Source organism: Oryx dammah, unplaced genomic scaffold, assembly GCF_014754425.2.
Source record: "Oryx dammah isolate SB20612 unplaced genomic scaffold, SCBI_Odam_1.1 HiC_scaffold_25, whole genome shotgun sequence".
Taxonomy (NCBI): Eukaryota; Metazoa; Chordata; class Mammalia; order Artiodactyla; family Bovidae; genus Oryx; species Oryx dammah.
The window spans coordinates 33,976,296-34,003,452 of NW_024070209.1; the positions used below are offsets into that span (position 1 = coordinate 33,976,296).

Consider the following 27,157-nt stretch of genomic DNA (forward strand, 5'->3'; position numbering starts at 1 on the left):
GTCCCAGAAGAAGCAGAGAAAAAGAAAGAGTATGAGAAAATTTTTGAAGAGATTATAGTTGAAAATTTCCCCAACATGGAAAAGGAAATATCAATCAAGTCCAAGATACACAGACTCCCATACAGGATAAACCCAAGGAGAAACATGCCAAGGCACATACTAATGAAACTAACAAAGACTAAGCACAAAGAAAGAATATTAAAAGCAACTAGGGAAAAGCAAAAAGTAACATACAAGGGAAACTCCATACATTTAACAGCTGATCTTTCAGCAGAAACTTTGCAGACCAGAAGGGAATGACAGGATATATTTAAAGTCCTGAAAGGGAAAAAGTCTACAGCCAAGATTACTGTACTCAGCAAGGATCTCATTCAAAATTTATGGAAAAATCAAACACTTTTCAGACTAGCAAAAGTTAAGAGAATTCAGTACTACCAAACCAGCTTTACAACAAATGTTAAAGGGAATTATATAGTCAAGAAATGCAAGAGAAGAAAAGATCTATGAATTCAACCCCAAACAATTAAGAAAATGGCACTAGGAACATATATATCAATAATTACTTTAAATGTAAATGGATTAAATTCTCCAATTAAAAGACACAGATTGGCTCAATGGACTGACATATTTTCTGTCTGCAAGAAACCCACTTCATACCTCAAGACACACATAGGCTGAAAGTGAGAGGAAATGGAAATGGAAAGCAAAAGAAAGATGGAGTAGCAAGCCTCATATCAGACAAAATGTTGTTGTTGTTTAGTCACTAAGTCGTGTCTGACTCTTACGACCTCATGGACTGTAGTACACCAGGCTCATCTGCCCATGGGACTTCCCAGGCAAGAATACTGGAGTTGACTGCCATTTCCTTCTCCAGGGGATCTTTCTGACCCTGAGACTGAACTCATGCCTCCTGCTTGGCAGGTGAATTCTTTATCATTGAGCTACCTGGGAAGCTCAGTTTGGTCACTAAGTTGACTCTTTTGCAACACCACAGACCATAGCCTGCCAGGTTCCTCTGTCCATGGGATTTCCCAGGCAAGAATACTGGAGTGGGTTGCCATTTCCTTCTCCAGGGGATATTCCCAACTCAGGGATTGAACTGCATCTCCTGCATTGGCAGGTAGATTCTTTATCACTCCAGGGAAGCCCCAGATATTTTGTTATTGACTGTTAATTAAATTAGATTGTAGTCAGAAAACACAGTATGATTTCTATCTTTGAAAACTTATGGACACTTATTCGGTGGCCTAGAACATAGTCTAAGTTGGTGAACATACCATGTGCATTTGAAAAAATGTGTATCTTGCAGTTATTGAATATACAAAATAAATATTAAAATAAAGAATATTACAAGAGATAAGGAAAGGACATGGCATAATGATCAAGGGATCAATCCAACAGGAAGACATGACAATTTTAAATATCTATGCACCCAACATAGGAGCAACTCAATACATAAAACAAACTCTGCTACTGCTAAGTCGCTTCAGTTGTGTCCGATTCTTCAGTTGTGTACGACTCCGTAGACGGCAGCCCACCAGGCTCCCCCATCCCTGGTATTCTCCAGGCAAGAACACTGGAGTGGGTTGCCATTTCCTTCTCCAATGCATGAAAGTGAAAAGTGAAAGTGAAGCTCAGTTGTGTCTGACTCTCTAGCAACCCCATGGACTGCAACCCACCAGGCTCCTCTATCCATGGGATTTTCCAGGCAAGAGTACTGGAGTGGGGTGCCATTGCCTTCTCCAAAACAAACACTAACAGACATAAAAGGAGAAATTGACAGTAACAAAATAATAGCAGGAAACTTTAACACTCTGCTCACACCAATGGACAGATCATCAAAACAGAAAATTAACAAGGAAACACAAGTCTTAAATGATACATTAGATGAGATGGATCTCATTGATATCTTCAGGACATTCTATCCAAATGCAGAAGAATACACCTCCTTCTCAAGTGCACATGGAACATTCTCCAGGATAGATCACATCTTGGATCACAAATCAAACCTCAGTAAATTTAAGAAAATTGAAATCATATCAAGCATCTTCTCTGATCACAACACTATGAGACTAAATATCAATTGCAAGAAAAAAACTGTAAGAAACACAACCAGATGTAAAGAACACGTTTCTAAGCAACCAACAAGCTACTGCAGAAATCAGAGAAATCTAAAAATTTCTAGAAACAATGACAATAAAACCATGACAACTCAAAACCTATGGGATGCAGCAAAACAGTACTAAGAGGGAAGTTTATAGCAATACAATCCTTCCTCATGAAACAAGAAAAACATCAAATAGACAACTTAACTTTATACTTAAAGTGACTAGAAAAAGAAGAAAAATTAGCAAAAGGAAAGAAATCATAAATATCTGAGCAGAAATAAATGAAAGAAACAATAGTAAAGTTCAATAATACTAAAAGCTGGTTCTTTGAGAAGATAAACAAAATTGACAAAACTTTAGCCATACTCAAGGAAAAAAGAGAGAAGAATCAAATCAATAAAATTAGAAATGAAAAAGGAGAGGTTGCAATAGACAATGCATAAATACAAGGGATTATAAGAGACTATTATGAACAACTATATCACAAAAAGTGGATAATTTGGAAGAAATGGACAGATTCTTAGAAAAGTTCAATCTTCCAAGACTGAACCAGGAAGAACTAGAAACTATAAACAACCAAGTTACAAGCACTGAAATTGAAGCTGTGATCAAAATTCTCCCAAAAAACAAAAGCCCAGGACCAGATGGATTCACAGGAGAATTCTTTCAAACATTTAGAGAAGATCTAATACCTATCCTTCTAAAACTCTTTCAAAAAATTGCAGATGAAGGAACACTTCCAAACTCATTCTACAAGGCCAGCATTATCCTGATACCAAAACCAAACAAAGACAACACAAAAGAAGAAAACCACAGGCTAATATCTCTGATAAACAAATTGAAAGATAAAAACCATATGATCAGCTCAATAGATGCAGAAAAAGCCTTTGACAAAATTCAGCACCCATTTATGATTAAAACTCTTCAAACAATAGGCATAGAAGGAACCTACCTCAACATAGTAAAGGCCATATATGATAAGCCTACAGCAAACATTATTCTCAATGGTGAAAAACAGAAAGCATTCCCCCTAAGATCAGGAACAAGACAAAGGTATGCAGTTTCACCACTATTATTCAACATAGTTCTGAAAGTCCTAGCTACAGCAATCAGAGAATAAAAATAAATAAAAGGAATCCAGATCAGAAGAGAGAAGTAAAGCTCTCACTGTTTGCAGATAACATGATATGGTGCATAGAAAACCCTAAAGATAGTATCTCAAAATTGCTAGAGCTAATCAGTAAATTTAGCAAAGTTGCAGGATACAAAATCAATACAGGGAAGTCACTTATATTTCTATATATTAGCAATGAAAAATCAGAAAGAGAAATTAAGGAATCAATCCCATTCACCATTGTAACAAAAAGAATTAAATATCTAGGAATAAACTTACCTAAGGAGACAAAAGAACTGTACACAGAAAATTATAAGACACTGATGAAAAAAATCAAAGATGACATAAACAGATGGAGAGATATTCCATGTTCCTGGGTAGGAAGAATTAATATTGTGAAAACGACTATACTAACAAATGCAATCTGCAGATTCAATGTGATCCCTATCAAATTACCAATGTCATTTTTCACAGAATTAGAACAAAAAATTTCACAATTCTATGGAAACACAAAGGACACCAAATAGCCAAAGGAGTCTTTAAAAAGAAGAATGGAGCTGGAGGAATAGACCTTCCTGACTTCAGATTGTACTACAAAGCTACTGTCATTAAGACAATATGGTACTGGCACAAAAACAGAAATACAGACATGAATGAAATACATAAATGAATGAAATACATCAATGAAACAAGATAGAAAGCCCACAAGTATACCCATAAACCTATCGGTAACTTATTTTTGACAAAGGAGACAAGAATATACAATAGGGCAAAGACAGACTCTTCAATAAATGATGCAGGGAAAATTGGACAGCTACATTTAAAAGAATGAAATTAGAATACTTCCTAACAGCATACACAAAGATAAACTCAAAATGGAGTAAAAACCTACATGTACGACCAGAAACTATAATACTCTTAGAGGAAAACATAGGCAGAACACTCGATGACATATATCAAAGAAAGATCCTCTATGACCCACCTCCTAGAGTAATGGAAATTAAAACAAAAGTAAAGAAGCGGGACCTGATTAAACTTAAAAGCTTTTGCACAGCAAAGGAAACTATAAGCAAGGTGAAAAGACATTCCTCAAAATGGGAGAAAATAATAGCAAATGAAACAACTGACAAAGGATTAATTTCCAAAATATACAAGCAGGTCATACAACTCAATGCCAGAAAAAGAAACAACCCAATCAGAAAGTGGGAAAAAGACCTAAACAGACATTTCTTCAAAGAAGACATACAAATGGGTAGCAAACATATGAAAAGATGTTCAACAGTGGTCATTATTAGAGAAATCCAAATCAAAACCACAGTGAGATATCACCTCACACCAGTCATAATGACCATCATCAAAAAGTCTACAAACAATAAATGCTGGCGAGGCTGTGGAGATAAAGGAATGCTTTTGCACTGTTGGTGGACATGTAAATTGATAGAGCCACTATGGAAAATGGTATGGAGATTCCTTAAAAAACGAGGAATAAAACCATCATATGACCCATCAATTCCACTCCTAGACATATACCCTGAGGAAACCAAAATTGAAAAAGACATATGTATCCCACTGTTCATTGTAGCACTATTTACAATAGCTAGAACATGGAAGCAGCCTAAATGTCCATCAACAGATGAACAGATAAAGAAGTTTTGGTATGTATACATAATGGAATATTAGTCACTCATAAAAAAGGACACATTTGAGTCAGTTCTAATGAGGTGGATGAACCTAGAACCTATTATACAGAATGAAGTAAGTCAGGAAGAGATACATATCATATTCTAATGCATATATACAAAATCTAGAAAAATGTTACTGAAGAATTTATTTATAGGGCAGCAATGGAGAAACAGAGAATAGACTTATGGACATGGGGAGAGGGGAGGAGAGGGTGAGATGTATGGAAAGAGTAACATGGAAACTTACATTACCATATGTAAAATAGATAGCCAAATGGAATTTGTTGCATGCCTCAGGAAAGTCAAACAGGGGCTCTGTACCAACTTAGAGGGGTGGGATGAGGAGGGAGATGGAAGGGAGGTTCAAATGATGGGAGGGAGTTTCAAATACATCCATGTATACCTATGGCTGGTTCATGTTGAGGTTTGACAGAAAACAAAATTCTGTAAAACAATTATCCTTCAATTGAAAAAATAAAAATAAAAATATGAATGCACTTCTTAGCATTCCTCAATAAACAAACAGAAGCTGGATGGCTTACTGTTGATTTCCAACTATATTAGTAAATAGCCCTGCTAATTTGGGTCACTTAATCATTTCTCTACTGCTCAGCTTCTTATCTACAACAACAGATTCAATGTTTTTTTGAGTTGCATTCTACTCATACTTGTGTTTTGCTAAATGCTTCAAGTGTTGGGATAGGAAAAACTGAGTAGAAGGAAAATGAATGAGTTGAGGATTCAATAAGCCTCTCTATTTTTGCTTACCATTTTCTTTGAAGGAGAAAATAAGGTCTGCTAATAAAAGAGAAATATAAATTTTATTTTAACTTTACAATTCAATTATGTTATATGTTTGTTCTTACAATATATGGTACAGTGTTGGCAGAGAAAACATGCAGAATAAATAGCTGTTTATTTTCTATTGATCAGGCATTCATAATAAATTTTCTTTTATAATCTTAATGCTTTCAACCTTTACTATCTCAACCCCATTGATATTCTCTAATATATAACATCCTCAGGAGATATCATAAAAATCAGATTTTACTTAATGGAGTAGTTATCTCAGTGAGAACACTTCCAAGGTTAAGCACCATATCCACATAGTATGGCAGTCAGTGCCTGGACATGATTGATGAATGTATTAGAGTTAGTCACTGAGTCAGGAAGTAAGATGGAGAAATGTCATGTATTCAAGTTCACTGGGTATACAAGTTAATATGAAGCAAATAATAAAAATCAACAATGCATTACCAAATTAAAACTTGAAGAGAATTATGTAGGTAAAGGACAAACTGTTGAAACATACTTAATATTATACTACTTTGCATTCAAATTATTACTTAATTCTATATTATTAGTAGTGAAAACTAATTACTGCTTTTATGTCCTAAAGGACCAAGAGAATGGGAAGTTAAATTTTATTACTTCCATTTAAGAATATTAAAGCTAATTAGATTACCAAAATACAACCAGGAAATATACCAGAAGTGCTTCAATGGTTGAAAAGTTTAATAATTCATTTTTAAGGTGACTTATAATTAAAGCTCTGCTGTCAAAGCTAGTGGATATGATGAAATTCCAGTAGAGCTATTTAAAACCCCAAAGGATGATGTTATCAAAGCGGTGCACTCAATATGTCAGTAAACATGGAAGACACATCAGTAGCTACCAGACTGGAAAAGGTCAATCCTCATCCAAATTCCCAAGAAGGGCAATACTATAGACTGTTCAAAACATTGAATATTGCACTCATATCCCATGCTAGTAAGGTCATGCTTAAAATCTTGCATGCTAGGCTTCAGCATAATGCAGACCAAGAACTTCCAGATGTCCAAGCTGGGTTTAGAAAGGCATAGGAACCAGATATCAAATTACCAACATTCACTGGATCATAGAGAAATCAAGGGAATTCCAGAAAAATATCTACCACTGTTTCAACGACCACACTAAAGCCTTTGACAGTGAGATCATAATATTTTTTGGAAAGATCTCAAAGAGATAGAAATACCAGACCATAGTATCTGTCTCCTGAGAAACCTGTATGCAGGTCAAGAAGCAACAGTTAGAACCCTGCATGGAACAACTGATTGGTTCAGGACTGAGAAATGAGTGCAACAGGCCTGTTTATTGTCACCCTGTTTATTTAACCTATACTCTGAGCACATTATGAGAAATCCCAGGCTGGATGAGTTACAAGTTGGAATCAAGATAGGCAGGAGAAACATCAGCAACCTCGGATATGCAGATGATACCACATTAGTGGCAGAAAGCAAAGAGGAACTAAAGAGCCTCTTGATGAGAGTGAGAGAGAAGAGTGAAAAACTTAAACTAAAACTAAAACTAAATATTAAAAAAAAAAAAACCTAAAATCATGGCATCCAGCCCCATTATTTCATGGCAAACAGAAGAGGAAAAGGTGGAAGTAGTGATAGATTTACCCTTCTTGGGCTCTAAAATCACTGTGGATGGTGACTGAAGCCATGAATTCAGAGGATAATTGCTTCTTAGCAGAAAAGCTGTGACAAACCTCTACAGTGTGTTGAAAAGCAGAGACATTCCTCTGCTGACAAAGGTCCAAATAGTCAAGGCTATGGTCTTTCCAGTGTTCACAGGCCACTGTGAGACCTGGACCATAAAGAAGGCAGAGTACCAAAGAGTTGATACCTTCAAACTGTGGTGCTGGAGAAGATTACTGAAAGTCCCTTGGACAGCAAGGAGATCAAACCAGTCAATCTTAAAGAATCAACCCTGAATACTCATTGGAAAGATTGATGCTAAAGCTCAATATCCAGTATTTTGTTCATCTGATATGAACAACCAGCTCATTGGAAAAGTCCCTGATGCTGGGAAAGATGAGGGTAGAAGGAGAAGATGACATCAGAGGATGAGATGGCTGGATGATATCACTAATGCAATGGACATGAACTTGGGCACACTTCAGGAGATGATGAGGTGCAGAGAAGTCTGGCCTGCTGTGGTCCATGGGGTCACAAAGAGTCAGACATGACTGGACAACTGAACAACAAAATGATTAAAGAAATATCTTCTTCTCACATTGTTAGTAATTACAATGATGTTATCAGTTTATCATCCTCCTGCATGCATCATTTTTATGATATATCCTCATATTCTCTTACCTCTAAGATTAGAGTGGCCTGCCTTCTCAGTTGGTCATGGATTCAACTGTGTGATTTGCTTTTTCCAATAGATATTAACTTATGTGCTGAATTTTGCTCCCTTGAACCTTTGCCATTATCATGAGAGTACGCCCAGACTAATCTGCTGAAAGACGAAAGATACATGGAGTCTAGCCAAAACACAAAAATAGTCCCAGCTAGGATCAACCAAAATCGGTCAATATCTAACTGTGTGAGTCTACAATATTAGAGACCACTGTATGTGAGTAAGAACAGCCAAGCCAGAAATGCTGACCAGATAATCCCAGTCTAAATTGCAAGCATTCGGACTAATGGATAAATAAATGCTGTATATACTTAGTCACTGGTTGTGGGGTAATAGATAACTGGTGCAGAAGTCCAAACATTTATTTACTCATCTATGCATAAAGTGAGATTTACTTATTTTCTAACATCTTGCATCTGTTTATCTCAAGATATGATTATGATATTTGTTATAAAATTAGAGCAAGACTATTTACAACAAGAGCATATTCTTGAAATAAAAGATACTCAGATTTGATACTTAAAGTGTATTCCTTGTATTGATACCAAGGGCAGTTTATTTTTTGGCAATTTTATTATATTTGAATGAGAATGGGGGAAAAGACAGTGATTCAGGTGTCTAAGAATCTTACTCAGTTCTCATACTAATTATTTATGTGAGCTCAAAATACATATATTCTTGGATGTCAACAAGACAAAGGACTAAGAAGTCTCAAGTCTTTGTTGTTCCACAAAAATATCAAGCAAACAACTACAGATAAATAAAGTAACTTCACAGGTCCTCTGGAGACAATAGATATATACTATTCAAGCAAATACCCCAATAAGAAAAAAGAAAATTGAAATCATATCAGCATCTTTTCTGACCTCAGTGCTATAAGAGTAAAAATCAACTACAAGAGAAAAAAGCAAAAAACAAACAAACAAACAACAACAACAACAAAAAAAAAACAGACACATGCAGGCTAAAAACAATATATGGCTATAAATAACCAGCAGATCATTGGTGAGATCAAAGAAGAAATTTTAAAAGTACATAGAAGGGACTTCCCAATCTACCTTACAATACAGGGGTTGTGAGTTTGATCTCTAGTCAAGGAATTAAGATCCCACATGCCACAGAGCAGCTAACAATTCATGCCGCAACTACTGAAGCTCACACACTCTGGAACCCATGCACCACAACTAGAGCTTCTGTGCACCACATCAAAAGATCCTGCATGACACAGCGAAGATCCTGTGTGCCACAACTAGACACAATGAAGCCAAATAAATAAATAAATATTGAAATACTTGGAAACAATTGAAAACAAATACATAATCATCTAATAGCTATGTAATGCAGCAAAGTCTGTTCTAAAGGGACATTTATATGATACAAACTTACCTCAGGAAAAAGAAAACATTCAAATAAACAACCTGATAATACACATAAAGAAACTAGAAAAAGAACTGAATCCATGTTAAAGTGGACAATTATCTACGAGGAGACAAGAATATACAGTGAGAAAACAATAGTGTTTATAGAAAAGGCGTTAGAAAACTGGGAACTACAGGTAAGAGAATAAAACTGGACTACTCACTCATACCATGCATACAAATTAATTCAAAATGAATTAAAGACTTAAATATAAGACCTGAAATTATAAAAATATTAGAATAAAACATGGCAGTATGCTCTTGGATATTGATCTTAGTAATATTTTCTTGTTATGTCTCTTCAGGCAAGAGAAACAAAAGCAAAAATAAACAAATGGGGCTACATGAAACATAAAAACCTTTGCACAAAGATTAAACTATCAACAAAATTAAAAGGCTACTTACAGAATTGGAGAAGATATTTGCAAATGATATGTCCAATATGGTGTTAGCATTCCAAAATATACAAAGAACTCACAGAATTAAGCATCAAAAAATGAACAAGCAATTAAAAATGAACAGAAATCTGAATAGGCATTTTTTTAAAAAAAAAAAAAAGAAGACACACAGATGGCACATGGAAAGAAGATAAATATCACTCATCATTTGGAAATGTAAGTCAACACAACAATGAGATATGAACTAACACCTGTCAGAATGGCTATTACTAAAAAGACAACACACAAGAAGTGTTGGCAAGGATGTGGAGAAAAGAAAACTCTCATGCACTGTTGGTAAGAATGCAAACTGGTGCAGCCAATATGGAAAGCTGTATGCAGATTACTCAAAAAATTAAAAAGAGAACTACATATGACCTTTGATGCTAGGAGGGATTGGGGTCAAGAAGAGAAGGAGACGACAGAGGATGAGATGGCTGGAGGGCATCGCTGACTCGAGGACGTGAATCTGAGTGAACTCTGGGAGTTGGTGATGGACAGGGAGGCCTGGCATGCTGCGATTCATGGGGTCGCAAAGAGTCGGACACGACTGAGCAACTGAACTGAACTGAACTGACATATGACCCAGAAGTTTGATTCCTGGTTATGAAAAATTAGAAATTAAAAAAAAACACACACACACTAGAAGTGATATATGCATGTCAATATCCATTGCAGCATTATTTACAATAGCTAAGATATGGAAGCAACCTAAGTGTCCACCAGTACATGAATAGATAAAGAGGTGGTATTTATATACAATGGAATATTATTCAGCCACAAAAGCTAATTAAATTTTGCAATTTGCAGTGACATGGATGGACCTAGAGGGTATTATGCTAAGTGAAATATGTCAGTGAAAGATAAATAGCATATTATTTCACTTATATATGAACTCTAAAAACCAAATAAATGAACAAGTATAACAAAATAGAAATCAAATTATGTATATAGATGATAAAGAGAGGTTTGCCAGAGGAGAGGGAAGTGTAAGAAGCAAGGAAATATGTGTGTGATATTAGTGATACAAAGTTCCAGTTACAAAATAAAAGAGCCACATATATGAAATGTACATTTTGCACATAATAGTCAGTATCTGGGCTTCCCTGTGGCTCAGTTGGTAAAGAATCCGCCTGCAATGCGGGAGACCTGTGTTCAGTCTCTGGGTTGGGAAGATCCCCTGGAGAAGGGAAAGGCTACCCACTCCAGTATTCTGGCCTAGAGAATTCCATGGACTGTATGGGTCGCAAAGAGTCAGATACAACTGAACACCTTTCACTCACTCATATATTTTTGCCTTTTGACAGATGTTAACTCAGCTTATCACAATGATCACTTTGTAATGTTCAGAAATATAGAATTACCATGCTGTGTAACAGGAAGTAACATAGTGTTGTAGGTCAATTACATTTAAACAGACTCGTTGAAAAAGAGATCATATTTGTGGTTATCAGAGACAGGGTTTGGTGGGGAGGAGTTAAATTGCAGAAAAATAGTCCAAAGATGCAAAGTTTCAATTATATGATAAATAGGTACTAGAGATGTTTTTTGGTATGTAACATGATAAATATAATTAACACCACTATGTCTTACAAATAAAAGTTGTTAGAGTAAATTCTAAGAGTTCTCAACACAAGGAAACATTTTTTTTTCTATTTCTTTAATTCTGTATCTGTGAGATGATGAATATTCACTAAACTTATTGCAGCAATCATTTCATGATGTAGCTAAGTCTAATCATGTTGTACATCTGAAATTTATATAGTACTGTATGTCACTTATATCTTAATGAAACTGGAAAAAAATAGTCAGAAAATCAACTAGACTAAAAACAAATTAGAAGAAAAATCCACTTTCAATTTGTAGAAAACTTCATTGGATTTTTATTTACACTTGCCTTATTTTTTCCTCAGTGTGACATACAGTTGTCTGGTTGAAGTAGTCTAATTCCAAGTTGCCTTCCTCAGAATGAAAGGAGCATAGTGTAATATGTTTAAAATATTTTGTCTGTAAACTGATCTCAGGGCTCATTTCTGTCTTAATTGACTGGAAGTCAGACAGTGAATAGGGGTATTATTGGAATTTCAGGCCAAGACTGCAAAAGATATTGGTGGGCACAGAGGTGTATACAAAGCTGTAGGAGGACGGCAGGGTGATCAACACCAGGGAGTGAGAAATCATGGGAAAAGTAATACAATAGAATGTCTAGGCCCTGAAAAGAAGCTGGCGTGAAAAGCTTTAGGAAATTAAGAAATTAAAAGCAGCATGGAGAAATAAACAATAAATGAATACATAAATAAACCACACACTCAGATCCAAACAAGACCTGTGCTCAGAAAATCTGAGAAGACCTTAAGCCTTTACCCAAGGTTGATCTCAAAGTTCAGGAGTCTGTTAAAAAGTGCAAGTCTTTTATGTCAGTCTGCAAAAGACTGGGAAAGGTGGATGTTTTTTTCAAAATGCCTAATTTTTAACAAAAGGCCACAACAGAGGGGAACACATAGCCCATTCAAAGGAAAAAACAAATCTCCAGAATCAGTTCCTGAAGAGATACAGGTATTATATTTAATAGAGAAGGACTTATAAAACAGTTGTCTTAAATATGCTCAGAGTGAAAGGAAAAGACGCTTACTCCTTCCAAGAAAAGTTATGACCAACCTAGATAGCATATTGAAAAGCAGAGACATTTCTTTGCTGACTAAGGTCCATCTAGTCAAGGCTATGGTTTTTCCTGTGGTCATGTATGGATGTGAGAATTGAACTGTGAAGAAGGCTGAGCACCGAAGAATTGATGCTTTTGAACGGTGGTGTTGGAGAAGACTCTTGAGAGTCCCTTGGACTGCAAGGAGATCCAACCAGTCCATTCTGAAAGAGATCAGCCCTGGGATTTCTTTGGAAGGAATGATGCTAAAGCTTATACTCCAGTACTTTGGCCACTTCATGAAAAGAGTTGATTCATTGGAAAAGACTCTAATGCTGGGAGGGATTGGGGGCAGGAAGAGAAGGGGACGACAGAGGATGCGATGGCTGGAGGGCATCACTGACTCGATGGACGTGAGTCTGAGTGAACTCCGGGAGTTGGTGATGGACAGGGAGGCCTGGCGTGCTGCGATTCATGGCGTCGCAAAGAGTTGGACAAAACTGGGCGACTGAACTGAACTGAACTGAACTGTATGTGAGACAAAAAATTTACTAGAGAGTGACAATAGCAGGCATGTGTTACTACAAAAAATAATAATAATAATAACAATAAAAAAGGCAGTAAAGGAGAAGATGAACAAAAAAGTATACATTCATACAAAAAGTATCAAAATTGTAAAGCATATACTTCTTTATTAGTAGTTACCCTAAATGTAGATAGATTAAATTTCCCAATCAAATGTTGCAGAATGGGTGATGAAACAGTATCCAATTATATGATGTTTAAAAGAGATCCATTTTGGATCTATGGATATGCAAATATGGGGCTATCCTGGTGGCTCAGCAGTAAAGAATCCACCTGCAATGCAGGTGACACACGTTAGATCCCTAGGTGAGAAAGATCCTCTGGAGAAGAAAATGGCAACTCAATCTAGTATTCTTGCCTGAGAAATACCATGGACAGAGGAATCTGGCAGCCTGCAGTTCATGGAATCATAAAAGGGTTGGACATGACTTAGTGACTAAACAAACAAAAAAGCATATGCATAGATAGAAAATGAAAGGAAGGGAAAAGGTATTTCATTCAATGACATCTTTGCAAAAATAGAAAAACCCATCTTAAAATTCATACAGAATCTAAGCAATCCAAAGAGCCAAAGCAATCTTGACAATGAGTAACATAGGTGGAGATCTTACATTTCCTGATACCAAAATTTATTACAATGAAATGGTAATCAAAATAGTATTGTAGTGGTATAAAAACAAACTTAGACCAATGGAATAGAATTAAAAATGCAGAAATACCCTTGCATATATGGTTAAATAATTTCAAACAGGATGTTAAATCATTCAATGGAGAAAGGACAGTCTTATAAACATTTGGTTTAGAAAGCTAAATATCTGTATGTAAAAAAAAAAAAAAACAACAACACTGGACCCATACCTTGTGTGTGTGTGCATGCACGCGCACTCCCATGCGCATCTGTGTGCGTGCTAAGTCACTTCAGTCATGTCCAACTCTTTGCGACCCTATGGACTATAGTCTTCTAGGCTCCTCTGTCCATGGGGATTCTCCAGGCAAGATTACTGGAGTGGGTTGCCCTCTTCCAGGGGATCTTCCCAACTTAGGTATCAAAACCAAGTGTCATATCTTCTGCATTGGTAAATGCGTTCTTTACCACTAGTGCCACCTGGGAAGCCCAGACCCATACCTTACACTATATATAGAAATTAACTCAAAATGGATCAAAGACCTAAAGTTAAGAGCTAAAACTATAAAACTCTGCAGAAAATATAGTGGCAAATCTTTATAACATTGGATTTGGCAGTGAATTCTGGGATATGAAACCAAAAGTACAGGCAACAAAAGAAAATATAAATTAGTTGGACTTCATTGACATTAAATTTTTTGTGCCTCAAAGGTACTATGCACAGAGTGAAATGAAATGGGAGAAAATTTTGCAAATCATATAAATGGTAAGGAATTAATACCCACAATATATACAAATCAAAACAAAACCCTAAATAATCTTATTCAGAAATGTGCAAAGGACTTAAGTAAACATTTCTCTGCAGAAGATATGCAATAAGCCCATGAAAAGATGTATAATATCACTAATCTTTGTTTAGTCTCTAAGTCATGTCCAACTCATTTGTTACTCCATGGACTGTAGCCCACCAGGCTCCTCTGTCCATGGGATTTTCCCAGCAAGAATGCTGGAGTAAAATGTGCTTTTTTGCATTTTAACAAAGAGGCATGGCATGAGCTAAGAGAATCTAACACTTTCCAAGGATAAATATTCTGTGAAGTAATATTAGGTCATCAACATTTTTTCCAGGAAGTCTGAATGTTGGTTCAACATGCATTCCTCCGTTCAATTGTCCACTCATTCATCTATCCCTCATTCACCTAGCCCTCCTCCAGAGGATCTTCCCAACTTAGGGATCAAACCCGCATCTGCTGCACTTCCTGCATTTCAGGTTGATTCTTTTACTGCTGAGCAACCAGGGAAGCCACATTAAACACTAGAACATTAAACATTAGGGAGATGTAAATCAAAACAACAATGTGCTGTCACCCCACACCCTGAAAAATGACCATTAACAATTACAAAAGAAGAAGATAGAAACAGAAAATAGCAAGTGTTGTCAACAATGTAGAGAAATTGAACTCTTATTCATTGCTGGTGGGAATCTAAAATGGTGTAGCTACTGTGTAAAACAGTACAGTGGTTCCTCAAGAAACTGAATATAACGTTAACATGTGGCATAACAATTCCACCTCTGGGTTTATAGTGAAAGTGAAAGTCGCTCAGTCGTGTCCAACTCTTTGTGACCCCATGGACTATACAGTCCATGGAATTCTTCAGGCCAGAATACTGGAGTGGGTAGCCTTTCCCTTCTTCAGGGGATCTCTCCAACCCAGGGATCGAACCCACGTCTCCCGCATTGCAGGCAGATTTTTCACCAGCTGAGCCACAAGGGAAGCCCTCTGGGTTTATAACTATGGCTAAAAGAAGGAAGTCAAATAGATAACTGGCATACCCATGTTCATAGCAACATTATTCACAACAGTACATGGTGGAAGTAACGTAATGGTTTATTGACAGATCAATGAATAAAGAAAATGTGGTGTTTACATATATTGAGGTGTTATTCAGCCTTAAAAAGGAATGAAAACCTGTCACATGTCACAACATGGATGAAACTTGAGGACTTTATCCTAAGAGAAATAAGCCAAACACAAAGAACAAAGATTGTATGATTTCTCTTTATATGAGGTACCTAGGGTAGTTGGTGTGGAAGGAAATGGCAACCCATTCCAGTATTTCTTGCCTGGGAAATTCCATGGACAGAGGAGAGTGGCAGGCTGAAGTCCATGAGGTCACAAAAAGGTGGACACAACTGAGCACAAGCATGAACTCATACAAGAGTAGTCAAATTCATATAAACAGAAAGTAAAATTGTGGTTGCCTGGGGGTCAGGGGAAGTTATAGTGTAATAGATATACAGTTTTAGTATGAAAAGATGGAGGAAGCATTGGTGATGGACAGTACTGATGGTTACCTAACCATATAAATGTACATAATGCCACAGAGTGTGTATAATGCCACAGAAATGTGCATTTAAAAATGTTTAATGTGATAAATACATATTTGTGCATCCATTTTCCCCACTGGGCCATATTTATTTCATTTATAAAATGTGTATATAAAACTATATCCTAACTGCAAAGGTTCTGCTTTTTCTGCTCAAGGTCTATAAAATAAATAAAATATTCCAAATTATTATATTTTTTCTCACCAATTTCAAGTATTTCACTGTCTCAGTGTCAGCTAGCCACTTTCCCCACCCAATTAGTATGGTCTACAACTATAGACATAGTCTTTCTCTCTCTCATAAACACTCATTCACACACACACATACACACACAGACACAAGGAGTGCCAAAAACTTTCAGCTATATTTTAAAACTTCTGTAATGAGAGAATGGTGGGTGCAGTCTCATGAACAGGCAAATTAAAGCAAAGTCTTCTGACTGGCACATTAAAAGCAACAATCATGAGACTGGATAGGCTGATGAGATTATATAGCAGGAAAGATGACAAATCTCCACTTGAAAGTAGTCTGCAGCTCCACTACGAAAACCTAGCAATAGTGAGAAATAAAATGAATAGTTTTGTTCATGTTCTGGTACTATAAGAACATGCATTAGTAACCTGAAGGGTAAAGATATTTTAATATGAGTTTTTTATACCCTAAGTTCTTCTTTTCCTCATAGCTGCAGCTTTTTACCTGGTCCATGAAGCCCAGAAAACTAATCAAACCAATCACATGGCCTACAGCCTTGTCTAACTCAAGAAAACTACGAGCCATGCTGTATAGGGCCACCCAAGATGGACTGGTCATGGTAGAGAGTTCTGACGAAATGAGGTCCATTGGAGAAGGGAATGGCAAACCACTTCAATATTCTTGCCTTGAGAATCCCATGAACAGTACGAAAAGGCAAAAGATATGACTGAAAGGTGAACTCCCCAGGTCGGTAGGTACACAAATGCAATTGAAGAACAGTGGAGAAATAACTCCAGAAAGAATGAAAAGATGGAGCCAAAGCAAAAACAAAATGCAGTTGTGTATGTGACTGATAATGGAAGTAAAGCCCGATGCTGTAAAGAACAATGTTGCATAGGAACCTGGAATGTTAGGTCCATGAGTCAAGGTAAATTGGAAGTGGTCAAACAGGAGACAGCAAGAGTGAACATCAACATTTTAGGAATCAGTGAATTAAAATGGACTGGAATGGGCAAATTTAACTATGATGAACATTATATTTACTACTGTGGGAAAGACTCCCTTAGAAGAAACGGAGTAGCCCTCATAGTCAACAAAAGAGTCCAAAATGCAGTTCTTGGGTGCAGTCTCAAAAGCAAGACAATAATCCCTATTCATTTCCAATGCAACCATTCCATATCATGGTAATCCAAGTCTATACCCCAACCAGTAATGCTGAAGAAGCTGAAGTAGAATTGTTCTATGAAGACCTATAAGACCTTTTAGAACTAACACATCAAAAATATGTCCTTTTCATTTTAACGGACTGGAATGCACAAGTAGGAAGTCAAGAGATACCTGGAGTAACAGACAAAATTGACCTTGGAGTACAAAATGAAGCAGGGAAAAGAGTAACAGAGTTTTGCCAAGAGGCACTGATCATAGCAAACACCCTCTTCCAACAATACAAGAGCAGACTCTATACATTAACATCATATCAGTTCAGTTCAGTTCAGTTCAGTTCAGTCACTCAGTCGTGTCCAATTCTTTGCAACCGTACGGACTGCAGCACTGCAGCACGCCAGGGCTCCCTGTCCAACAGCAACTCCCAGAGCCTTCTCAAACTCATGTCCATCAGTCAGTGATGCCATCCAACTATGTCATCTGTTGTCCCCTTCACCTCCCGCCACCAATCTTTTCCAGCATCAGGGTCTTTTCAAATGAGTCAGCACTTCGCATCAAGTGGCCAAAGGATTGCAGTTTCAGCTTCAACATCAGTCCTTCCAATGAACACCCAGGATTGATCTCCTTTAGAATGGACTGGTTGGATCTCCTTGCAGTCCAAGGGACTCTCAAGAGTATTCTCCAACACCACAGTTCAAAAGCATCAGTTCTTCAGCATTCAGCTTTCTTTATAGTCCAACCCTCACATCCATACATGACCACTGAAAAAACCATAGCCTTGACTAGACAGATCTTTGTTGGCAAAGTAATATCTCTGCTTTTAAATATGCTATCTAGGTTGGTCATAACTTTCCTTCCAAGGAGTAAGCATCTTTTAATTTCATGACTGCAATCACCATCTGCAGTGATTTTGGAGCCCCACAAAATAAAGTCAGCCACTATTTTCACTGTTTCCCCGTCTATTTGCCATGAAGTGATAAGACCAGAAGCCATGTACTTAGCTTTTTGAATGCTGAATTTTAAGCCAACTTTTTCACTCTCCTCTTTCACTTTCATCAAGAGGCTTTTTAGCTCCTCCTCACTTTCTGCCATAAGGGTGGTGTCATCTGCATATCTCAGGTTATTGATATTTCTCCTGGCAATCTTGATTTCAGCTTGTGCTTCTTCCAGATCATCTTTTCTCATGATGTACTCTGCATATAAGTTAAATAAGCATGGCGACAATATATAGCCTTTACGTACTCCTTTTCCTATTTGGAACCAGTCTATTCTTCCATGTCCAATTCTAACTGTTGCTTCCTGACCTGCATACAGGTTTCTCAAGAGGCAGGTCAGCTAGTCTGGTGATACCATCTCTTTCAGAATTTTCCACAGTTTATTGTGATTCGCACAGTCAAAGGCTTTGGCATAGTCAATAAAGCAGAAATAAATGTTTTTCTGGAACTCTCTTGCTTTTTCAGTGATCCAGCAGATGTTGGCAATATGATCTCTGGTTCCTCTGTCTTTTATAAAACCAGCTTGAACATCTGGAAGTTCATAGTTCACGAATTTGGTATTGAACATCACCAGATGCTCAATACCAAAGCAGATTGATTACATTGTTTGCAGTCAAATGTGGAGAAGCTCTGTACAGTCAGCAAAAACATAACCAGGAGCTGACTGTGGCTCAGATCATGAACCCTTTATTGTCAAATTCAGACTTAAGTTGAAGAAAGTAGGGAAAACGACTAGACCATTCATGTATGACCTAAGTCAAATCACTTACAATTATACAGTAGAAATGGGAAAAAGATTCAAGGGTCTGATAGACAGAGTGCCTGAAGAACTATGGTTGGAGGTTCATGACATTGAACAGGAGGTAGTGATCAAGACCATCTCCAAGAAAAATAATTGCAAAATGGCAAAATGATTATCTGAGGAAGCCTTACAAATACCTGAGAAAATAATAGAAGCAAAAGGCAAAGAAGAAAAGGAAAGATATACCTATTTGAATGCAGAGTTCCAAAGAATAGCAAGGAGAGATTTAAAAAAAGCCTTCATCCTTGATAAATGCAAAGAAATAGGATGGGAAAGACTAGAGATCACTTCAAGATATTTAGAGATACAAAGGCAAGCTTTCATGCAAAGTTGGGCACAATAAAGGGCAGAAATGGTGTGGACCTAGCAGAAGCAGAAGATATTAAATAGAAGTGGCAAGAATACACAGAAGAACTATACAGAAAAGATCTTCATGAGCCAGATAACCACGATAGTGTGATCATTCACCTAGAGCCAGACCTGGAATGTGAGGTCAAGTGGGCCTTAGGAAGCATCACTATGAACAAAGCTAGTGGAGGTAATGGAATTCCAGTGGAGCTATTTCAAACCCTGAAAGATCATGCTGTGAAAGTCCTGCACTCAGCAAGCTAGCAAATTTCGAAAACTCAGCAGTGACCATAGGACTGAAAAAGGTCTATATTCATTCCAATCCCAAAGAAAAGCAATGCCAAAGAATGTTCAAACTACCACACAATTGCACTCATCTCACACGCTAGCAAAGTAATGCTGAAAATTCTCCAAGCCAGGCTTCAACATTAGGTAAACCAAGAACTTCTAGATGTTCAAGCTCGATTTAGAAAAGTCAGAGAAACCAGAGATCAAATTACCAACATCCATTGGATTATGTAAAAAGCAAGAGGGTTCCAGAAAACATGTTCTACTTTACTGACTATGCCAAAGCCTTGCCTGTGTGAATCACAACAAACTTTGGAAAATTCTGAAAGAGATGGGAATATCAGACCACTTTACCTGCCTCCTGAGAAATCTGTTTGCTGGTCAAGAAAAAACAGTTAGAACTGGACATTGAACAACAGACTGGTTCCAAATCAGGAAAGCGGGATGTCAAGGCTGTATATTGTCATCCTGCTTATTTAACTTATATGCAGAGTATATCATGCGAAATGTTGGGCTGGATGAAGCACAAGCTGGTATCAAGATTTCTGGGAGAAATATCAGTAACCTCAGACATGCAGATGACACCAGGCTTATGGCAGAAATTGAAGAACTAAAGAGCCTCTTGATGAAAGTGAAAGAGGAGAGTGAAAAAATTGGCTTAAAACTAAACATTCAGAAAACTAAGATCATGGAATCCAGTCCCATCACTTCATGGCAAATAGATGGGGAAGCAATGGAAACAGTGGCTGACTTAATTTTCTTGGGCTCCAAAATCACTGCAGATGGTGATTGCAGCCTGAAATTAAAAGACACTTGCTCCTTTGAAGAAAAGCTATGAGTAACCTAGGCAGCATATTAAAAAGCAGAGACATTACTTTGTCAGCAAAGATTAGTCTAGTCAAGGCAGTGGTTTTTCCAGTAGTCATGTAGAGATGTGAGAGTTGGATTATAAAGAAAGCTGAGTGCCGAAGAATTGATGCTTTTGAACTGTGGTGTTGGAGAAGACTCTTGAGAGTTCCTTGGACTGCAAGGAGTTCCAACTAGTCAATCCTAAAGAAAATCAGTCCTGAATATTCATTGGAAGGACTGATGCCAAAACTGAAACACCAATACTTTGATCACCTAATGCAAAGAACAAACTCATTTAAAAGACCCTTTTATTGGGAAAGATTGAAGGCAGGAGGAGAAGGTGACGACAGATGAGATGGTTGTATGGCATCACTGACTCAGTAGACTGATTTTGAGCAAGTTCTGGGATTTGTTGATGAACAGGGAAGTCTAGTGTGCTGCAGCCCATGGGTCGCAAGGAGCCAGACACAATTGATTGACTGAACTGGACTGAGCCACTGAACTGAACTGAACTGATGAAGCCCATATCAGAGATGGTATACCTTAAACACAAGTCATTTTAATGCCAGTGAACTTTCAAAGAGCTTGCATGTAGTTTTGGCTGCAATAGAAACTGCTTTATCAGAAGGATTAGTATATGTATACATAATACCAATATTTGGGACAAAAATGTATGAAGTCAAAGAAGAAGCATGTCATAAAAGATGGTTTCTAGGAAGTGAGAGGATAATTTAAGTAGGTTAGGGAGATTAAGAAGTACAAACTTTCATTATAAAAAAATGATGATGGGATTGAAAAATAGAGTATAGCAAATATAGTCAATAATATTGTATGATGGTAAGTAGACTGTGGTGATCATTTAGTAATGTATAGAAATTTTGAATGACTGTGTTGTGCACCTAGAATTAACATGATGTTGTAGGTCAGTTATACTTCAATAAAAATAGTTAATTTTAAAAAAAGAAGGTTTCCAGTGATAAGTGATTTGATTATTTTCCAAAGAGAAAAATGTCCCAATGACTGCAAAGAAAGAATGCTAGTAAAGTTTTGACCAAGAAGAAATGAACATGCGTCCCTGTGTTAAAATGATCAATAATCCCTCATGCTTTCAGTTACATATTTACCTCAAGGAGCAAAAATGATTTTTAGCCTAGTGTCACATATTAAGATGTAGGCCCATGACCTTTTCCAGTAAAATATGTACAGTTACTTATAATATGGTTTTGCACATTCCACTGTTTAGGTCTTGTTTTAAATTTATCATGTCACATGTGCATCCTGTATTCTTGGCTCACATTATTATTCTCTTCATTAGAACTCTGTAATTTAAAGAGGCTTTTATTCCCTTTTGATAACTTGTTAGTGTCACAAAATCTCTATAAAAGTAGTACATATATGAAAATTTTAATGTCCTGATTCTTTTGTGATCAATTTCCATGAAAAAAAAAGTCTAATTTTCTTTTGAATTGTGTTTCCTGTTGAACTCACACTTTGTGTGTGTGTGTGTGTGTGTGTGTGTGTGTGTGTGTGTATGTGACTGTGACACTGGTTATGTTAGAAATTGTTTTTTGTTTTGTTTTTTCTGTTATATATTTTTACATTCCTAATAAGGAGCATAACCCATATGGTTAAAATAACAAAAATTTGAAAAAAATATTGTAGTGTTAGTACATAATTTTATACATCTCTCGACAGTTATAAATAAGTTTACACCAAAAAAGCCAACTTTTAACACAGTTAAATTCTACATCAATTAAAGAAAAATAAAGATCAAAAACAAATTCTAGAGTTTTTTAGTATGTATGAAGCCAAATGGCCAGTTTCATCTTCAAAATATGATTCACCATTTTCATGTTTTTGTGTCTGCAAGTATTTTTGTGAGTTTTATATGTGTGTTTACTGTTATCCTTAGCCAAGGATATCAGTATCCCTCAAGTTATCCCTCAAGATAACTTGACAAAATGGAAAGTTTTTATGGAGGCCCAAACATTGTGCAAGAGGTGGTGACCAACACCATCTCAAAAAACGAAATGCTAGAAGGCAAAATGGTTGTCTGAGGAAGCCTTACAAACGGCTGAGAAAAGAAGGAAAGTGAAAGGCAAAGGAAAAAGGGAAAGATATGCCCATCTTGATGAATGCAGAATTCCAGAGAATATCATGGACAGTTAAAAAAAAAAGAACCTTTGTAAGTGAACAATGAAAATAGAGGAACATAAGTGAACAGGAAAAACTAGAGGTCTCGTCAAGAAAATAGGGATTTTAAGGGAGCATTTCATGCAAAGATGGGCACAACAAAGGACAGAAATGGCATGAACCGAAAGGAAGCAGATGATATTAAGAGAAGGTGGCAAGAATACACAGAGAACTATACAAAAAAAGTTCCTAATGACCCAGACAACCATGATGGTGTGGTCACTCACCTAGAGCCAGACATCCTGAAGTGTGAAGTCAAGTAGGCCTTAAGAAGCATTACTAAGAACAAAGCTAGTGGAGGTGATGGAATTCCAGATAAGGTATTTCAAATTTTAAAAGATCTTGTTAAAGTGCTGCACTCAATATGCCAGCAAATTTGGAAAACTCAGCAGTGGCCACAGGACTGGAAATGGTCAGTTTTCATTCTAATTCCAAAGAAGGGCAATGCCAAAGAATGTTCAAACTACCACACAATTGCACTCATTTCACACATTACCAAGATTATACCCCAAATCCTTAAAGCTAGACTTTAGCAGTACATGAACTAAGAATTTCTAGATGCACAACTGAATTTAGAAAAGACAGAGGAACCAGAGATCAAATTAACAACATCTGTTGGATCATAGAGAAAGCAAGGGAATTCCAGAAAAATATATAATTCTTCATTGACTGCACTAAAGCCTTGGACCCTGTAGATCACAACAAACTGTGGAAAATTCTTAAAGAGAAGAGAATACCAGAAAACCTGACCTACCTCCTGAGAAACCTGTATGCAGGTCAAGAAGTAACAGCTAGAACCAGATATGGAAAAACAGACTGGGTCCAAATCAGGAAAGGATTATGTCAAGGCTGTATATTGTCACCCTGTTTATTTAACTTATATGCAGTGTACATTATGAGCAATACTGGGCTGGAAGAAGCACAAGCTGGAATCTAGACTGTCTGGAGAAATATCAACAACCTCAGATATGCAGATGATACCACTCTAATGGCAGAAAGTGAAGAGGAACTAAAGAGCCTCTTGATGAAAGCAAAACAGGAGAGTGAAAAGCTGACTTAAAACTCAACATTCAAAAAATTAAGATCATGGCATCCAGTCACATTACTTCCTAGCAAATAGATGGGGGAAAAGTGAAAACAGTGATAGATTTTGACTTCCAAAATCACTGCAATGGTGACTGTAGCCAGGAAATTAAAAGACGCTTTACTCCTAGGAAGAACACCGTGACAAACCCAGACAGCATATTAAAAAGCAAACACATCACTTTGCCAACAAAGATCTGCATAGTCAAAACTATGTTTTATCGAGTAGTCATGTATGGATGTGAGAGTTAGACCATTAAGACGCCTGAGCGCCAAGGAATTGATGCTTTAGAACTGTGGTACTTGACAAGACTCTTGAGAGTCCCTTGGACTGCAAGGAGATCAAACCAGTTAGTCCTAAAGGAAATCTACCCTGAATATTCATTAGAAGGACTGATGCTGAAGCTGAAGCTCCAATACTTTGGCCACCTGATGCAAAGAACCAACCCATTGTAAATGACCCTGATGCTGGGAAAGATTGAAGGCAAAAGGAGAAGAGGGTAACAGAGAATGAGATGGTTAGATGGCATCACGGACTTGATGAACATGTTTGAGCAAACTCCAGGAGATAGTGTAGGACAGGGAATCCTAGCAAGCTGCAGTTCTTTGGGTCAAGAAGTGTCAGACACAACTTAATGACTGAACAACAACAAATTGTACGCATGTTTTCCTCTTCTTCTACCAGGTCCTAATGAACTAGGTGACTCTTTAACTGTTCAGGAATGTAAACTATGCAATCTGGATTGCATTTCTTTTTACATTACACCAAACAATCCATAAATCAAAAGTTGCTGTTTCAAATTGTCATCTCCCTCACAACTTTAAACTCCTTGAGGGTAGGCCCTGTATGTCATCTATTTTCTAATTGAACAGTGCGCCTATGAGTAGATGCTTATTACATGTTTAATAAATGGATTTATGTCTCAGAAAGAAAAAGATATAAAATTGCAGAGAACATTACAAGCCTTATAATTTTTCCACCTCTTTCATTAACCTCAATTTATACTCATAAACTCTTTTTCATGGTAAGTTGGCAATCTTATTTAATGGTTAGTATAGGATGGTGATTACATAGAAGAAATTTTAGAATTATATACAATCAAATTTAGATTCTAGATCTGCCGAAGAACTTGGAGACAAGCTATTTAAAGTCTGTAAACATCAATTTCTTCACCTATAATATGGATATAAGTATCGTCTTAATGTGAAGCCTTTGAATACATGGTCAGGCACTTAGGAAATGTTTTATTCTGAGCAGATTTTGTTATTTCTGCTACTAAATTCACTTGTGCATGTTTGCTCATAAAATTAAAGGTTAAAAATTGAATTAGCATATATGATATTCACTCCACATTTATTTTTTTAATGGCTTGATTTTCATTCAAAGTCTGAGCACAAAAGTGTGTATCCACAGAAAGTAGAGTTATCAGTAATCTGGTGTTTGATCTATAGATATTTTAAGGGTGGTGAATATCTGCCATTTATTTCAGTTGCTACATGTTTGAAATGAAATGCATTTGTAATTAAGTTTTCCATCCTCAAGTCAGCATTAGTTGCTAATTATTTCATTTATTTATTTAGATAGAATCAGTTCTTGAAAAGCATAATTGAAATGCAACACACAGATAATTTTTTGTTAAAGAAAGGTGGACTATGGGTCTTATCTCAGATTCCTTAAGAGTGAAAAATTCATAGCAAGAAGTCTGCCTTAGGATGAAGCAGATGAAGAATGTGAGAGCAAGAGCAGCTGGAAAAAAGGTTCAGAGCTTTTGACACTTTACTTGAATATGGAAATTAGACATTTAATTTTATACCAAGCATTTGATATTTTCATATAACACATTTCACCTGAGAAAGAGGAAATTCAGAATCTAGCTGCTGCTGCTGCTGCTAAGTCACTTCAGTCATGTCCGACTCTGTGCGACCCCATAGATGGCAGCCCACCAGGTTCCCCTGTCCCTGAGTATCTCCAGGCAAGAATACTGGAGTGGGTAGCCATTTCCTTATGCAGTGCATGAAAACAAAAAATGAAAGTGAAGATGCTCAGTCGTGTCTGACTCTTAGCGACCCCATGGACTGAAGCCTACCAGGCTCCTCTGCCCATGAGATTTTCCAAGCAAGAGTACTGGAGTAAATTGCCATTGTCTTCTCTGTCAGAATATAGAGCATGGTTTAAAATCTTATATTGGAACCATCTTAGAAAAAAAAAAAAATACTCTTCTTATGTCTCATCTCCATACATTTTCACTTAATTCACATGAGGTGAGGCCTGGGTATTGGGATTTTTATAAGCTCCCTTAGTGATTCTCATACACAAGAATCAGAATCACCAACCTAAAGAAAGAGGGAGAGTTGAAGTAAATACTGGAAAGTTTCTTCTCCAATGTCTAATTAAGAATAAGAAAAGAAATTGCAAAGTAAGGTATTCTCAAGTCAATAGCTAACCATAGTTTGCATATTATGTTTTCGGGTCACTTTTGAAAACTATATAACTTGACAACTTTCATAAAGAAAGTTATGATAAGTTATTCAAATAGCTTATTTACCTCAGATTTTTCTTTTACAAAATTGACTTATTTCCAAAATATATTAGTTTCCACTGTTACTAAGATTTGGGAAATTTGAAGACACTATTTCCTGACATAAAGAGTGGCTACCAGAGAACTTATGGTTTTTGAATTTTAACTTCATCTCTACAACAAAACAATAGCCATCTGATTTTCAAGTATAAAAATTCTAATATTTGTGACAACACACTATACAATATGATATAAAGTGGATTTATTTATATTTCTTTACTGATACGAGTGGTAAAAAGCAGTGTCTATTTTAAATGTGATTTTCATGGTTAAAAATTCTGAATGTATGAGAAATCATTGCAATTCTTGTTCTCACACACCTAAGTCCTATGTTTAAGTCTATTAAAAAGCAGTGAGGTGACATATAGTGTTCCCTCAAAGCTTTCAGAATGAATAATATCCAGCTTTTATGGTGTTCAACAGAATGCCTACTGATAAAGATGAATTCCCATGCAGACTGCCTCAGATATTAGGGA

At 36.7% G+C, this 27,157-nt stretch overlaps 1 long non-coding RNA gene across 1 annotated transcript; it reads left to right on the forward strand.

The window, feature by feature from the left end:
• The first annotated feature begins 319 nt into the window (after positions 1 to 319).
• LOC120851802 lies at positions 320 to 23,142 on the forward strand. The gene is made up of 3 exons (XR_005718409.1): positions 320 to 332; positions 17,264 to 17,269; positions 23,044 to 23,142. It is a non-coding gene; the product is annotated as an uncharacterized LOC120851802 (long non-coding RNA).
• Positions 23,143 to 27,157: the final 4,015 nt, after the last annotated feature.